General features: G+C 34.2%; 1 long non-coding RNA gene across 1 annotated transcript; it reads right to left on the bottom strand.

Moving 5' to 3' along the window:
- Positions 1-2,517: 2,517 nt before the first annotated feature.
- Positions 2,518-17,722, bottom strand: LOC121726405. Its single transcript, XR_006035533.1, has 3 exons — positions 17,593-17,722; positions 13,336-13,346; positions 2,518-2,528 (listed from the first exon to the last, which is right to left on the bottom strand). It is a non-coding gene; the product is annotated as an uncharacterized LOC121726405 (long non-coding RNA).

The raw sequence follows: 17,722 nt of genomic DNA, 5'->3' as shown, positions 1-17,722 counted from the left end.
GTCACAAGGACGCCTAAAGAGCGACTTACTTGAATTTAATAGTGTTAAGTTATAAGTAGAAGCGTATTGGCCAAAAACCATGTGCCAATTTTTCCTAAAATTTCAAAAGTAAAAATATTAAGGAACTAAAAACTGGTTGATAGGAAAAAATCGGCCAAGTACGAGTTGTACTCGCACACGAAGGGTTCTGTACCACTACAGAACAAAAAAATAGGCTAAAAATTTTATTTTTTGTATGGGAGCCCCCCCTTAATTATTGAATTTGTTTAAATTTTAGACGTATGTGAATAATTATTCGCATAAGTTGCAGCAGCAACAAGCAGTCCCCGAGTGCAGGGCTGTAGCTAAAGTCAGATTTGAGGTAGGGCAGCATTGGTTACAGGTAGGGCGGAAGTAAAAAAAATATATAATTGATTGATTTTCTTGGGTTTTGGTATTTTTAAGGTAGGGCATTGCCCCACAATGCCCCCCCCCCCCTAGCTACGGCCGTGCCCGAGTGCCACACATAATATTTTCCTTATAAGTTGGACCATACATAACTAGTAACTACGTTAACTAACTCAATTAGTTGCACTCTTTACTTAGTTTGCATCCAAACTCGAATCTTTCCTAGAACCTCACATATGACGATATTTTAATTACTTTGTTGCTTAGGAATTCACAATATTAAGCAACTTTACTAGGAAATGATATTCTGACAACGGAATTTAATTAACTTCAGTCACACTTATAATATTACTAGTACAATCTGTTTACCAATATTGTTTACTAGTTGTGCCCCGTATTAATACCTAACTGACTCCAAAAAAGGAGGAGGTTATAATATGATCGGCTGTGTTTTTTTTTTACAAATTCATTTTCATTGATTTCCCTTAGACAGGAATAAGACATTTTACCGAAGTAAAATGTGGCCTATGTCTTAATTCAGGATGTCAGCTAACTCTATGCCAAATTTTATTAAAATTGCTCCAGCCGCTTAAGCGTGAAGTAGTAACAAACATACACACTTACAAACTCACAAACTTTCACTTTTATAATGTTAGTATGATTGGTCTCTCCGGTTACTAAACAGATAAATAAAGCCCTTGATTTCCGTAGTACCTAATGTTAGAATATAATCTGTTGTAAATTCATTTTTAGAAAAAAAATCGCGAGTTTAATATAATTAAACTTTTTTTAGATATTTCATTTTTCTTCGTACTTTACACTTATAAGAAAAAAATATAAATATAATATTTATTATATAACTAGAGGACGCCCGCAACTCCGTTGCGCCTAAATTAGTTTATCGCGTAGGAACCGAATTTTTTCCGGGGAAAAAATATCCTATGTCCTTTCCCAGGACTCAAAGTATCCCCACACCAAACAGCTAAAATCAGTTCAGCGGTTTGGGCGTGAAGAGGTAACAGACAGACAGACACACTTTCGCATTTATAATAAGTATGGATTTATAAATGTTAAATAACGATATTGTAGTTATAATATCATCGTAATCCTAAATAGGTATGATAACAAGGACTTTGTTATGGCAAACATTTGAAAGCTGAACAAACAAGGTATAACCACGTTTATAGTATCAGCCAGGATTAAAACACAGTGTTACCAACATTAAAGTATCATCTGACGGGCGCTGAAAATGTTGAACAATTGAAACGAGGCTAGTTCAGGAATTAAACACACATTATGTTAATGTTTTGCCGCGGGCGTGCCCGCGCTTTTTGATTTATTTCTTTCCGTATTCAAACTGACATGTTTTTAGGGTCCCATTTTCCTTTAAAAGCTTCATGTCTAGTCTGAACAATCTAGAAGTATTATAGTGATTGTTGATGTACAGAATGTTTAAAGGAAAACCATGGCTTATAACTTTATTGATTTAGAAGTTACAGTGGTATAACTAGTATGTAATGCACCTAGTGCGCATATAAAAAACATAATCTGAGGAAGTGTATGTGAAATTCATGACTAAAACATACAAGAAACAGCCTATAAACTCCCTTAAACTACTTAACAACCAACAATCTATAGGTAGACATAATCTTATAATTGTCTAAGTTTAATCTTCTTATATAATATAAAATTCTCGTGTCACAATGTTAGTCACCGTACTCCTCCGAAACGGCTTTACTGATTTTAACCAAATTTTATATGCATATTCAGTGGGTCTGAGAATCGGCTACTGGGTACCTATTTTTTATATTGATAAGTGCATTTGTTGAATAAATAATAGTAAATTATTACAACTCGAGACTGACAGCGACCATTGTTTGTGCGATGGGATAGCGATGGACGTTGCCATGGTGACATACTTATTTAGTCACTTCAATAAAATAATACGGGCGAAATACTTTATAATATGGCAAAGAAACGTTTGCCGGGACAGCTAGTAATAATATAACAAATGTACCCAGTCTTAGTGTGGAGAGGGTACATAGCAGGCGTTGGTACATATTTTATGCACACACCGGATACCACACACAAGACGCACATTATGCAGATTTCCCATAAGGGCAGGGGGAGATAGTAAACTTCTTTATAGTGCTATCTTGACATTATTTCTATACATTTTGAACCTTTCATAGCATCCATTATTTCATGAACATCTCTTTAACAATATAATAAATGATTCCAGATAATTTTTACTCTTTACAGTTTTTGGAACACGAATAAATAATTTCCGTCTTGATTAACAGATTTAAGCTCTACTTCACACCAAACTTGAACCATTGAAATAAAATCTCATCCGTCCATACATTTTTGATTGGCATTAAAATAAATATAAATATTCTAAAGGCATAGCGGAGCCTTTACCTACTAGCTTTTAAAATTTTCAGCTGAAGTGTCAGAGATTTGCATCAGAAAGAGCCCGCTGTTTATCCGTCTGTCTGCCCACCATCTTGTTATTCCATTTTTGAACAGCTTACTGCCATTTTGTCGCTTTTTCAATTGATATTTTATGCGATGTCCGTTTTTAAAACAAAGTTGTACATTATTTTATTCTATGCAATACCATCAAAAGTTGTGTGTCTTGACAACACATTTAAGTTTATCCATCGCTCAATCATTCACTATTTTATTAGGCTCCCAAAAGTGAATTTCGTCAGCTAAAATTTTATCAAAAGTTAACGACTGCGAAACGCTTTTCTTTATTGTGAAGACTTTAATAAGTCGTGAACTGGGTCGACCGCATAATAACTGCGAACTCACAAAATAAAAGATCTAAGTGGCCAAATGAGCTAGAGGAATTAAAGTTTTATTTCACTTTTTATGGAAATGTTGGATGTGGTGTTTCATATTTAATATTACACTTTTGTTCGCTATAATTCAGTTTCGCAGCGCCAACGTTTGTGAAAATGTTTATGTAACTGAAGTAGCACTCTATCTCATACTTAAACAACCGCTTTATTTTTTGTCGAATTTAATAATTCCTGTATAAAATAATAATATTATTTATGGATGCTTCACACCACGTCAGTCTGGCTCCGTGCTAAGTACCTACCTGAAGGACTTGTGTTACAAGGTACCAGACAACGGAAATATATTTATTTTAATATTTTATACCATACATAAATATTTAAGATTTGTATTAAATCATACACATATTTATTAGAATCAAAAATCTTAATGATAGGCACCTGCTACAAAAAATAACTTTTTAAGAAGTAAATAGGATATACCATTAAACTTCAAACCATAGAAATATGTGAAAAAAATAATCTTAAATCATAAACTCTTCTACAGCTTTAAACGGTTCAGCTTAGAAAGCTTTAAAAATGTTCCGCTGAATTAAGTTTAGAACTGCGCCTTTGAGCGGTCCTTCACTAGTTTCTTATGTAAAATTAAGGCTTTTCAGGTGAAAATTGCAGGTTACCGCGGCCCGACCGGATAGCGACTGAAATTTAATCACGGGTAATGGGAAAGCTTTTGACGTGCACGCGGTCCTGTCGTGTCGTCACCGTCCGCTTTAGAGCGTACGACTTAATTTGTTCTTTTAGATTATAATAATAATAATCTATGGACGCTTCACACCACGTCAGTCTGGCCCCGTGTTAAGTACCTGAAGGACTTGTGTTACGGGTACCAGACAACGGAAATATATATTTTAATACGTTTATACTATACATATATTTAAGATTTTTATTATATGATACACATATTTGATACACATCCATGACCCAGGAACTTGGAAAACTTTTTGTTCCTTCGGCGGGATTCGAACCCGCGACTCCCGGCTTGAGCTACCAACAGCACACCAACTGAGCCACAGAGGTCGTCTCAGAGATTAATTTAAAATATTTTTTTTTTACATTCAGGGTATAAAAAGAACACAACTAATGCTAAGTACTCACATACAGTTTTACTCGATAGTTTTACTCCAAATCGAGTAAAAATTATCGCGTGGACCGCAAAACTCACAGCTCAAAGGCTCGCATCGAACTTGCTCGATGGAATTAAATAAATCTAATTTCCATCGAACTAACTTGACGCGAGCCGTCGAGCTTTACTCAAGCCATACTCAACCGTGTCAGTTTTGCAGTCTACACGATCATTTTTATCTGATGCCTCCGTGGTCCAGTTGTTAAGAGCGTGGCTCTTGACTTGTCGTACGGTCGTGGGTTCAATTTCTGTGTTGAAAACATGTTATTTCCAAGTTTTGTTAGGACAATGCAGGCTGATCACCTGATTGTCTGACAAGTAAGATGATCCATGTGTCAGATGGGCATGTAAAAAGTCGGTCCTACGCCAAACGTGCTATAATTTACCCAACTGGGCAAAGTAATAAAATTATCATTTGATGATAAACAAAAGGTAGATTACTAATATAGGTTAACTTCTAACATAAAAATAAAAATATTTTTTCTTTGTAAAAAACATGAAAATCGTATCGGATCCGTCGAGTATAAATTTAACTCAATTTAAAGTTTCCAGTGTCAAAAATAATAACGTCTCTTCGGTCGGGGCATAAACGAAATTGATTTAAATTCTGACCGTGCCTCTATTAATGTAGTATGATTGTAAATGTAATTATAGCCTTCGGATAATTACACAATTTGTCTAACAAAACGGTCCAAATAAGTTAGGGTAGGTTCATATTGCATGGTGTCATTCATATACATTTTTAAACGTAATTCAAAATTGGAATATGTAGCCCAATACCACAAGTAACATGCCTATTTTAATGTATAACTTTTTTCTGTAATAAAGAAAGTTCAGTGAGTGGCTATTTAAAATGTATCACATCTCATCACCTTGTCATGACGCCATGTAAACTGGCCCCTGTCAAATGCGAAGTAATGTCGAAATAATCGAATCCCATATATTTTTGACCCTTGTTTCTTTATAAAGCCAACCCATCATAGAGCAGAGTCACATTGGCAACTCACTACGGGGCCATTTAAGAAAAAAGAAGAACTAACTTTGTTATTATGATCGAAACCAGCAAATGCATTTTGACTAAGGTCTCTGATTCTGACGTTGTTTGAATTTCTAACCATATTTGTTTGAATTATATTATTTTGCCGAGACTTTCAAGCAAAAATGAAAAGAGGTTGGGACAAAATGGAAATTAACGTAATATATCATTTAAATTGATTCCAAATGATAACAATAACGGCGTGGATTTAATAGGGAAACTTAATCATTGTAATAACGAAATTGAACATTAATGACAATTTAATTACAAAGCCCTTTTGATACTATTGAATCAGAAGTAGAAAACGACCCGTAGCTCAGTCGAACAATTATTACAAATTAATACAGACGCTGACGACTCGAGTTCAAAATTGAATAATTAACTATGAGTCAAACGCTGTACAAACTACAGCATATAATTTTTATGCAACACCTATTCTGCATAAACCGTGCTTACTTAATTATAAACAAAAAGTTAAAAATTTTGTGTCACGTTATTTTCTTCGCGGCTTCCTCTGCTTACTCCTACAGTTTGTTCCGCTATTTTTTTCTTCGCACTGACGCTATCGAGACTGGTTACATGGACTACATAAAGCAGTTTCAGCTTATTCTAACAGCTGAGGTTGTGTATATTAGTGTACAAAGTGTGCTAAGAGTGAACACGTTCGACGCGTTCAAGAGGTTAGACGAAAAATGCTATGTTTACGGGGACGAGTTAGAAATTGGAACCACTGTGCACGTTCTAGTTACTATTGTGTCCATTCTTTTGGATGTAATAGGAATGGTCCTATTAGGTCTACCTGGGAGTTCCATTTACGTTCTCTCGACAGCATCTGCGGCGCATGATTCCGAGTGTTTGCTTTATTCGATGCTCATTTCCATTTTGAACAAAAGGCTGGAGAGCCTCTCTACTGTAAGCTTTCAGGGAAAGACGAGAGTTTATAAATACACGTTGCTGGCAGCGTCACATTTTAATGAAGAGTACAAGTTTAGGGTAAGTTTTTACCTTTAGAAGTTCTTATAAATTCAATGGTACCCAAGCGGCGAAGTTTTGACTTTTGAGAATTTTTTTTTTTACTTAATACGTAATAGTAAGTACGAAATAAAAATTTACAACATACGCGTATGTAAAATTTTCAATGGATTAATATAAAAACTTTAGGATGACAAGTAGATACTAAAGTCGATGAGAATGATGAAAAAAATATTTCAACATTTACGATAAGTTTTTAAGTAATATGTATTTTTATCTCAGCCTTTTATCTTTTTAGATATATGTAATGGTGTTTGTCACGATGGTGTCCTGTCTAATTTACTCCGGAGTAATCTTGATGTCCAATGGATTTGCGGTAATTCTCAGTTTATTTTTTATTCTATGCTTAAGGGAATTACTTACCCAAGACAAAGAAATCAGCAGAAAATTCTCTGTTTGTCGATGCAGTTATCTAAGAAAGTGCAGATGCAAATTGGCTAAAAATATATATTTTATTTTACAAATAGGTATTAGTATATTTTAAGTTTTAATAAAAATTGGAACCGTAATAAAAAAATACGCTGAACCCTCTTTTCAAGTATTTTTAAAGCATTATCTCAGAAAATATGTGATCAATTTATTTTATTTGTTTATGTAAAACTAGGTATTAATTATTCTAAGCGATATTGGTAATACTAAATAATTTATAATAGAAAATATATTTTAAATGAATTTTTTATCTCCTTATACTATTATCCAAGACTACGCTAGATTTACTTCTGCTTATCTAATTTTTCTAGCCTCTGTAATCCTCTCATTTCAACAATTTTTCATATATCTCTGTTGATTATATTATTTAGATCAAACTGTATCGTGGTATCCAAGATAAAATATATTATATTATCACTATTGTTATTAAATAGCCTGTGTTCATCAATTCTCCCCTTAATGATCATTGCCAGCAGCTGTTATCTACTACACATACATAAAACACATTTTTTATTGCCACATTGGGAGATAGACTATAGTATTATTAGAAATTTCCTAAATAATAATATTAGGGAATAATTCATTGGTTTCACTGTAGTTTACAGTGATGTAATTGGTAGGTATAATACCTAGAGCTCTATAGGCTCTTATCGCTAATTGAAAAACAATCTAGTCCTAGGCTAAGGAATATTATATTTTTTGAATAATTTGTTTAAAACTTGGAGTTGGAGTGACTGTGTGTTGAATAACACTACTGTACATACACCTTTGTAACTCTATAATGTATTAGCTTTTGAGCGTGAATTCGTCCGTGTAATCACATAACATCATAAATTTCCCAATTTTTCACATGTTCCATTGGTACCTCGCTCCTACTATATTATGACTAAATAATATGACCTTATGCCTTCGCCAATAAAAAGAATATCTTTTTTTTTTAACCAGTTGAGACTGGCACCTTCAAACAAACAAACTCTTCAGCTTTAGTATTGATTTTAAGGTCTCAAGGTGGAAAAGTGGTAAAATAATATACATTGTACGCTTATTCTGTAACTCAGTCCCGCACCGGCTGTTACGAAGCTTAACCACACGAGGTGGGAAGCCGGGCTGTTCCCATCGAAATCTTTGAGCTTATGTTGCTTTTCCGCTAGGATACAATAGAAATGGGAACGTTGTTTTAACACGAGGAAATTCAAAACAAAGGTAATTTAATATATTGGTTACCTCTAGGTATTATAATAAAATTCATTGTATTTAAACTACAAAAATAATTTAAATGTTATGTACTCATAAGTACTTATAACGTTATGTCTGAAATTTAATTGATTGAATTGATGTAAATAACATTTTTAATGTAAATTGTAACAAACATGTCGTTTGCGCTGGGGAAAAAATATATATTTCTTGGAAAATAGTTCCTCTTACTCCTAAATACTTACGGGGGATTCCCCAGAATCACTTTGCAGGCTTGATGCAGTACAAAGAAGAACAAAATATTTGTTTTCATATAATTGTATAAAATAATATAATTTGTATTTTTAAATGCACAAAATATAAAAGTATTGTTTAATTTCAGACGACGACATTGCTAATTTTTTTGGTGTGGAGGGAGACTAAAGTTTTGTACACACTTTGGTTTCTATGTTATGCTACTTATAAGTGTGAAATAATTTCGAAAAAGCTAATTTTTGACCTGGCGAAGCAGGTGGCAATTGAGAAAGATTTAAATGGTAATTTAGATTCTTGTAAAAGAAGTTTAGGTTGGGTTGCACCAACTAACTTTAACTATAACTGTAACGTTAACTACAGTGAAAAATGTCAGATCTTTGGTTAAAGTTAAAAATGGACGCCATCAAGACGCCATATTTAACCATAACCATAGAGCTCGACAAGGTTTTAAATGCACGTGGCGAAAAAAGGAACTAACGCTGTCATCATACAAAAACGCCATTTTTGACAGTTTTCCTTTACCAGCAGCGCCCCCGCCCACCATTTATAACCTTGTTGGACCAGCTGTCATCTGTCAATTTCTCCGGTCAAAGTTAAGGTTAAAGTTTAAGTTAAATTTAGCCTTAACTATAACCTTAACTTTAACCACGCCTCTGATGCAACCCAGCCTTAATTTCTGTGTTTTCTGTCTGTTCTGTCTTTTTGTTTAATATTCGTAAAAGTAAGGAAGATACAGGAGAATAAAACAGCAAAATAGAGGGAAAATTCATTGAAAGACATTCTATGATTGTCACCTTAGATTTTTTATTGAAAATGTTGGAAATGCTAATAAAGTCACTTTCAGTAGGTGTTTTGGAAAATATCATTGACACTTTAAGGGCTGTTCCACACGTACCACAACTACACCACGACCACAACCACACCACATGGTCGGGCGTATAAGTTTGGTATAGAAAATGAATAGGACTATTCACACTTACCACATTTTGCCGTCGTTATCGACCGCGTGTGTGATACAGATGACCACATTTTGTCGTGACGGTGTGGTGTGGTTTTGGTACATGTGGGTCAACCCTTACACTTCAGAATATTTACTACAGAATTGAATATTCCAGATCCCAGCCACGATATAACCCAACGATGGTTCACCAGCGTGAAGATCCTGCAGCCGCGGTGTGGGAACGGCGCCGTAGGAATGAGCACGCCTTTTATTATACTCGATCTTACATTTAATTATCTTCTTATAATCATGCAGGTAACAATTTACATATAGTGTAGATAACGTAGAAAACTTACATCTTATAACATTAACCTTCAAGCGGGCGAACATCGTGAAGGAGTGCATCAAACTAATATTATTTTTAAATTATGCTTTTATCGTACATTTTTTTAACAAATAAAACATTACACACACTACAACACACACACGTCATGAGAAATTACATATTTTTGAGTGACAAGCCTATACATACGAATTATACTCTTTTATTTATGGTTGAAGTCTGTTGACAACAATTTGTCAAAATTGAAAATGGATTATAGTTTTTTTTTTTTTTTTTTTATCATTGAGTCTTAGAATCTAATGATATGAATGATACTATTAGACAATGCTTAAATGGCCAGTCTGATATCAGCTAAGTCTCAGAGACAAGAGTTAAAAAAAAAAGATACTTAAAGTAAATATTTTTTACAAAAATATATAGGTAGTAGTCCTGATGTCGTTGAAATTAAGGTCGAATTTCGACCATTGGGCGATCTCTAGTTATTATTAATGACCTGACAATATGTCCTGCCATCTATAGTTCCTTCTCTTTTTTGAAGAAAGAAAAGATGGCGTAACAAAACTTCAAATTTTTTAGGCAAGTGCTACCACCAAGTTCCGGCACAAATATTTCATTTTCAATGTTTAAAAAATGTTTCTAGTACTTACTTTTTTCTAGTATTGCATAAAATTAAATAAAAATCTTTGGTTCCATCATACAATGTAAATTCCTTGTCGATTATCTATCACATAAACATACATTGTACCTTGTCGCTCTCAAAGCTAGTATAATATGAAATGTATTTTCGTTTCAGATCCACGCCGAATTTATATCAAACAAGGCGTAGACACCGGATATATTGAATGCTCATCTTTTATTGCATTTTATTCGAATCGAACTTTTATATTTGTTGTATAACCGTATAGATTGGTTTGAAAATTTATTAAATTCGATACCCTCTGTGCCTGGTTTTAATATCCGTATTCCTACACTGTCAATACTTTTTTCTTCAATTTCGTCACTTTGTATTCATAATTACCAAAGTTATGAAGAGTGGACGGACATTACGCACAAAGTGAAAGTTGATAGTAAGTTATTTTTTATTTATTCATCTATTAGGAACTGTTACGTTTGATTAAAAAGACTACCTACTTGTTTCAAACTTTAGAATTTGTTTTTTTTTTTTTTTAAGAAGGCAGGTCACTGTAGCCCTGACGTCACTGCGACCCATGAGGATCTATTGTGACTAAATTTAGAATTTGTACGAGAACATTTAAAATATTTTAACACACATAATATATAAGAAATGGCCGCGACGTAAGCAGATGCGGCTAAACTACATATAAATACTTATATGAGAGTGTTGCCATTTCAACTGTTAAGTTTAGCCCCAATTTCACCAACGACTGTTAAAGTTAACGCTCGAATTAGATTATTTCTTAGCGGATGCCTACGTTATAACATCTACCTGCATGCCAAATTTCAGCCCGATCCGTCCAGTGGTTTGGGCTGTGCGTTGATAGATCACTATAATGTCAATCAGTCAGTCAGTCACCTTTGAGTTTTATATTATATACAGTGTGTAACAAAAATGAGTGATAATATTTTAAGGTGTGTACGTGTTCCTTGTAGAGAGTTACCTGTGAAAGTAGCAGCGCTGAAAGACCAAATTTTTTTTACTTTTGTATGGGGAAACTCGTGACGCTCGGGCCCTTGCCCATACAAAAATGAAAAAAAAAATTTCGTCTTTCAGCGCTGCAACTTTCACAGTGAACTCTTTACTCCTACACGTACACACCCTAAAATATTATCACTTATTTTTGTTACACACTGTAAAGATTTCTGGTCCAGCAGCAATTTTGCCGTACATAATGCTATAAAATACATACTGTATCATTGATCATAGCAACCATTACTCGATTAAAACGCTTTATTACTGAACAATAATTCTGAATACTTACACGATTACAACGCAGCTCAGGAATCCGCCAAATCGCATTAAAAGCTTATTCGATTGTTCTTGATTTCCAGTAATATATTATTTTAGCGTCGTGACGGTGCACTACGTAGTCGTTTGTCATTTGATCGTTCGGTGGGGGGAATTTATAACCACGAATCGAACTGAAATGGTGTCATATATAACGTGTGGCTTTAATGTAAGTCTTTTATTATGTTTTATCTATGAGAGATTTTTTGATATGGATTTCTGTGTTTGTTCGAGAAACGGGTGGAATTTGTTCTATCATTTTCTGTGCAAAGTTTGCAGCTAAATGATAATCGCCAATTCGCCAAACGTTGTTTTGCTACTTACATTATCACGTTTATGAAAAGTAGATATAGGTCGATCGTCCGACCTACCCGGAGCAGAAAATCTAATCCAAATCGCTCCAGCCGTTTCGTAGGGGTTTGACAAAAACTACAGCGACATGAAATTATAATAATATGTATTATAAAAGACGTTCATTCATAATTTTATATTCATTCGAAGTATAAAATATTTTTGTAAAGACTATAATTTCTAATTCGTATAGAATCACAATATTACATTTCGCGATTGTCTATCACTAAAACGTTCCCCAAATGTAATTTTGGTGCGGAAATGACTCGTTAGGCTGGCAACCCTTCCTCAATCGCGGAGATGACGCCCTGAGGTGACAGTCGACTGAAAATTAACTCTTGATTGCAACACTGGAAAAATTAATGGGATATTGTGGATACGACGTTTTGATTTTATGTGATAAGTACTTACTGCAAAACCTTACGTTACTGAATATGTTCATCAAAAATCAAAATCAAAATTATTTTATTTCTGAATAAATGATGATGGGCATTTTGGTATAAGTCTCTCTCTCAGAGATAAAATATATATCATTAGATAGCTCTTAGTGAGTAGGTAAAAAAGCTATATTGCGCCCAGCCCCTAGCAACTGTACTTTTTGAAATAATGTACAATCAACGTACAAGGCCGGCGTTACCGACGTAGTTTTTGTCGTCTATGGGCTGATTCAGACCGCAACGCGGCGCGTAGATGTATTTCTAAATGGATTTGACAGATTTCAATTGCGTCAGACGTCTTGCGAATCTGTCAAATCCATACTAATTTAGAAATGCATTTACGCGTCGCGTTGCGGTCTGAATCAACCCTAAGTGGTAAGATTTATTTGCGCTTAGAAAGGTTACGAATGTCTTGTCTTAGACAGTACACCTTAGATTTACGCTCACAGTAGTAGTTTAACCCCTCCCTCATACTGCTCACCCATGAACGGCGGAGCAGGTAACGATGACAGAACAGAAAATATAAATAGAAGATAAGTGTGTAGACATATTTATTCTGTATAAGTGTATAAATTGTATTAATAACTTAAATCCCTTAACTTAAAATCAGGGACAAGAGCATTATTAAAAAAAAAAAAAAAAAAAAACAACGTCCCCGTTTGATGTGTAGGGGAGGTACCTTAAAAATATATATAATTTTAAGATCTTATACACCATTTTGTCGGCATCATTAATATGTGCATTCGTGCCGAATTACAGCTTTGTAGGTGCTATAGTATCTGAGAAAAACCGCGGACAGACGGACGGACGGATGGACGGACAGACGGATGGATGGATAAACGGACAGGCGGATGGACAGACGGACAGACCGAAACTATAATTTATAAGGGTTCCTTGTTGACTACGGAACCCTAACAATAATCATGCTATAATGTAACGTGATGTTAACAGTATGAAATGTATGAGCGCTGATGTCACTTTTAACATTTCTTTACTCAAAAAGTACAACGAATCTTGACAAGCGCCCTATTGGTCATTAATGTACATGGGTATACCTTTATATTAATGTATATTCCTAAAAATATACAATCCATTCCTGTTGAGCCCAATACCAGAGCCCATACATTTTTGCCCATCATCATTTAAAATAAACATTTTCAGAATGTCTACACTCTACATGGTGCCTACCACCGGTTAAAATAAATAAAAATAAAAATTGTTTTATTTCCGAATAGATTTGTAACAAATACTTTCAGAACGTTGATGCTAATGGTGCCTACCACCGGTTCGGGAACTATCCCGGCGAGAAGAACTGGCGTAAGAAACTCGCACGGGGTCCCACTTTTTACCAAAAAAGTGAGAAAAAAATTAATCTTTTTAAAATAAAATTTACAATTGTAACTTAAAATTATACAATGTCAACATCCATACATAATTGTAAGTCATAATATAATAATGTAGAAGTAGCCTTGCAAGGAGCTATCCTACTCCCAAGATGTGCCATCGTTTATGAAATCATTGACCTTGTAATAGGCTTTGGCACACAAACGTTCTTTCACTACTTTTTTAAATTTATTTTTATTTCGGGAACTAACCCGGCGAGAAGAACCGGCGTAAGAAACTCGCACGGGGCCCACTTTGTACCAAAAAAATAAGAAAAAATATTATTTTTTAAATAAAGTTTACAATTTTATAACTTAATACATAGTAGTTATAGTAAGGTTAATATTATTATATGCAATGTCAACATACATAATTATTGTAATCATATAATAATGTCAATTATTTCAAGGCTACTTCTAAGTAGCCTTGAAATAATTGACCTTAAACGTTCTTTGACAAGTTTTTAAATTTATTAATGGAAAGATTTTGAACGTTTTCTGAAAAATTATGTAATTGCTAAGTCTTCTTACAGACGAACGGCACGTGTCGGCGGCAGTCGACGGCAGACGACGGCAGCCGTTGACAGTTTATGACGTTTGCAGGGGGCCTACCACGACCTTTTCTAAAACTATCATGTTTCCAGAACACTTCCGGAACCGTACATTTTTCCGGGATCAAAAGTGTCCTTTGTCCTTTCTTGGATATTTTTTTCTCAAAGTATCTCCAATCTCCATATCAAATTTTATCAAAATCGGTTAAGCGGTTTAAGCATGAAGAGGTGGTAACAGACACACTTTCGCAATTATGACACAAAATGTATAGAAGTATGGATATGGATACGATGTTATTATGACAGTCCATAGCCCCCTTATTTCTTATCCACATGACACTAACGTATTTTATAACGTTAATTTTTGCATTTACCAAATGAACGCTTAATGACAGTCTTTGTTGGGCGGCGCAGGTGCCGTTTAATTGTGGAGAGACTGAAAAATACGCAACATACAATTTAAACTAACTGTAACTTAGCATAATTAATTTCACTAATGATGCTGGTATAAATAGGCGCAGCACTCGTTTTGTTGACGTCTATACAGTTCTAGATAGACAGACAGGCAGCTGGTTAATAAATTAAAAAGAAAATGTTTTCATGCAAAAAATACAAGATTTTAATAAAAGAAAACCGACTTCAAATTGTACGTAATTAAGAATTAAAATTCCCTATCCTAAAAACTATTAAATCGATTTTGATGAAACTTGCAGTATTCCCTAAGTTGAATAATACCTAGTACAACAAAAAAAAGAATTACTGAAATCGGAATGGTAGTTCCAGAGATTTGCGAACACAAACATAAAAACATACATACATACATAAACTTTTGAAATTTGGCACATCTGTTTTGAAGCTGCTATAGATTAACATATACAAAAACTGGACAGTTCTGGAAATATTACGTACATACGCGTCGAATTGATAACCTTACTAGATGTCCCGCGCGGCTTCGCCCGCGTAAATTAGGAATTTTACGGAAACCGTACATTTTCCCATAAAAAAATAGCTCTTATGTCCCTACTCCCTTCACTTGGTCTACTCTATATCTGTGCCAAATATTGCCATAAAAATTGCTCCAGTAGTTCGTAATTTCTAATATTTTGTGAATATAATATCAAATTGAGATACCCTATATACCAAAAGAAAAATTTTGAAAATCGGTTAACAAACGGCGGAGATTACTCCGCCGTTTGTTTGATTGAACATAAGAAAACGAACATAACACCTCCCCCATTTTGAAAGTCGGTTAAAATTGTAGCCTATGTGTTATTCTGATGTATAAGCTATATTATTGTAAAGTTTCATTAAAATCCGTTCAGTAGTTTTTGCGTGAAAGAGTAACAAACATCCATACATCCACACATCCACACATCCATACATCCATACATCCAAACAAACTTTCGCCTTTATAATATTAGTAGGATAGTAGGAAGTAGGATAGTAGGATTTGTTTGAAGTCGGTTAAAAATTAATGTTACACACATGAAGTCACTACTCCATGTTACTGTTTTCATCTTTTAACACGTGGTAAAATATGAAAACAGTTTTTAACATTAACCAAATGTATGTTTTGGTCTTAATACTGCTACTTAATTGTTTGTAAATAACGTGTTTGGACCAGAAATAACAGCTTTTGCACGAGTAATTACTTAAAGGTAAATAATACGAACTCTCGTTTGGTTGGTTGGTCTTGTTTGTTTGCATGCAAAGGAAATGAGAGGTAGAATTTCTTTACGTAATCAATCATTCGTAATGGCTTTGTGTGGTACCCACACTTTGGTTGATTCATAATCACTGTATTGTACTCACGACCTTCTTATTTCTCGAATATATTTCTATGTATACGATTACCAATGACACTTTCAACAAGATCCTTGCTAAAGGTACAATTCCGTGCATCGCGATCGATCGCGGCCGCGCGCGGCCTACGTCTGTCGTCGGCCGCTCGCGACAATAGTCAGAGTATGAAAATGTATGGCACCAAAATATACTTCAAGACACGTAACGGCCGCGCGCGGCTCTCAACAGTCGCGGTAGGCCGCGCGCGGCTGCGATCGATCGCGATGCACGGAATTGTACCTTAAGCCTTCTCTTCAAATGAAAATAACAGCAGTATAGGTACCTATTTTTATCGAATATAACAATTTATAAAACGTGTTGTCTTGTTCGTTCATAGATGGCGAATAATATTATAATTTCTATTACGAAGCGTCTTTATGCGTGTCTTTTGCGTTTATCCTTCTAGAATAAGCTGTAAAATAAATAAATCGAGTTGACCCTGAATTATTTTTTACATTAATTAAACCATTAATCATGGTTTTTTATATGATGAGTGAAAGATATGGCGATATTTTTTGTATGGAAACGGAGCAAGACAATTGAAACGTAATCAATTATTCTGTTTACACTTTACTATTTTATTACCTTACCCTTCCTTTGAAATTCCTCGATGCTTCTAATTTAATACAACTATGATACTACTGCATTTCCTATATTAGGTATTATTTTAGTCCCTTCTACTGTCCTATTAGAATAACTATTATTAATTTAACCTTGGACTGTGCCCGTTATATTGTTTAATGTCAACCCTGGTACCTCGTTCAGTTAACAATAACTTCTCTAACTGCCACACTCAGAGACGTTTAATTACGATTAACCTTCAATTTAATGAAGAATTTGACAGATAATGCTTATGTTAAAATTGTCATTTAATTACATTTAACTAATTAATGTTCGACTCTGAGTACGGCGGTTATAGCCTGTCGAGTATTATTTATTAAATAGACTCTGTCATCATGTCTCTAACCATTAAGAGACATGATGACAGAGATTACAGAGACAAAGAGAGAGGACATTTTACACGAATATAAAGTGTGTTTTACTTTTGTAAATAAAAAAAATATTCGTGTAAAATATTTACCAAAATTTTAGCACATGTAAATAATAAAACGAAGCACAAAATTTTAAATTTTATTAAAACATTCACAATCGTCATTATCACTAATTTTGCTATCAGTCTATGTTCAACTTAATCAATAATTTTGACAACAACCAACCCTCAGCGGGTACAAATAAATATTTTATAACTTGTGCGAAGGGAGTCTTAATATTTTGTCAATACACCGAAAACAATTCAAATATGTGTAGGTGTTATAACTTTTTTATAATATGATAACAATATTATTATAACGTAATATTTTACATGATATTAACAATTATTTTAAGTTTAAGTACCTATAATTAAGGTAAGCATATTATACTAAACTTGTAGATAGAATAGCTAGCTGTAAAAGTCAAACATATTAATTACTAGCTATTGCCCGCGACTTCGTCCGCGTGGACTTCAGTTTGTAGCGCGCGATGTTAACAAAATTGTTGTCAAAAGCTTTTATAAGAAAACCCTGGTACCCCTTAAATCAATACAGTTGT

The sequence above is a fragment of the Aricia agestis genome, chromosome 4, assembly GCF_905147365.1.
Source record: "Aricia agestis chromosome 4, ilAriAges1.1, whole genome shotgun sequence".
Classification (NCBI taxonomy): Eukaryota; Metazoa; Arthropoda; class Insecta; order Lepidoptera; family Lycaenidae; genus Aricia; species Aricia agestis.
The sequence above is the reverse complement of the archived record's forward strand: the minus strand, read 5'-3'. Positions and strand labels throughout refer to the sequence as shown.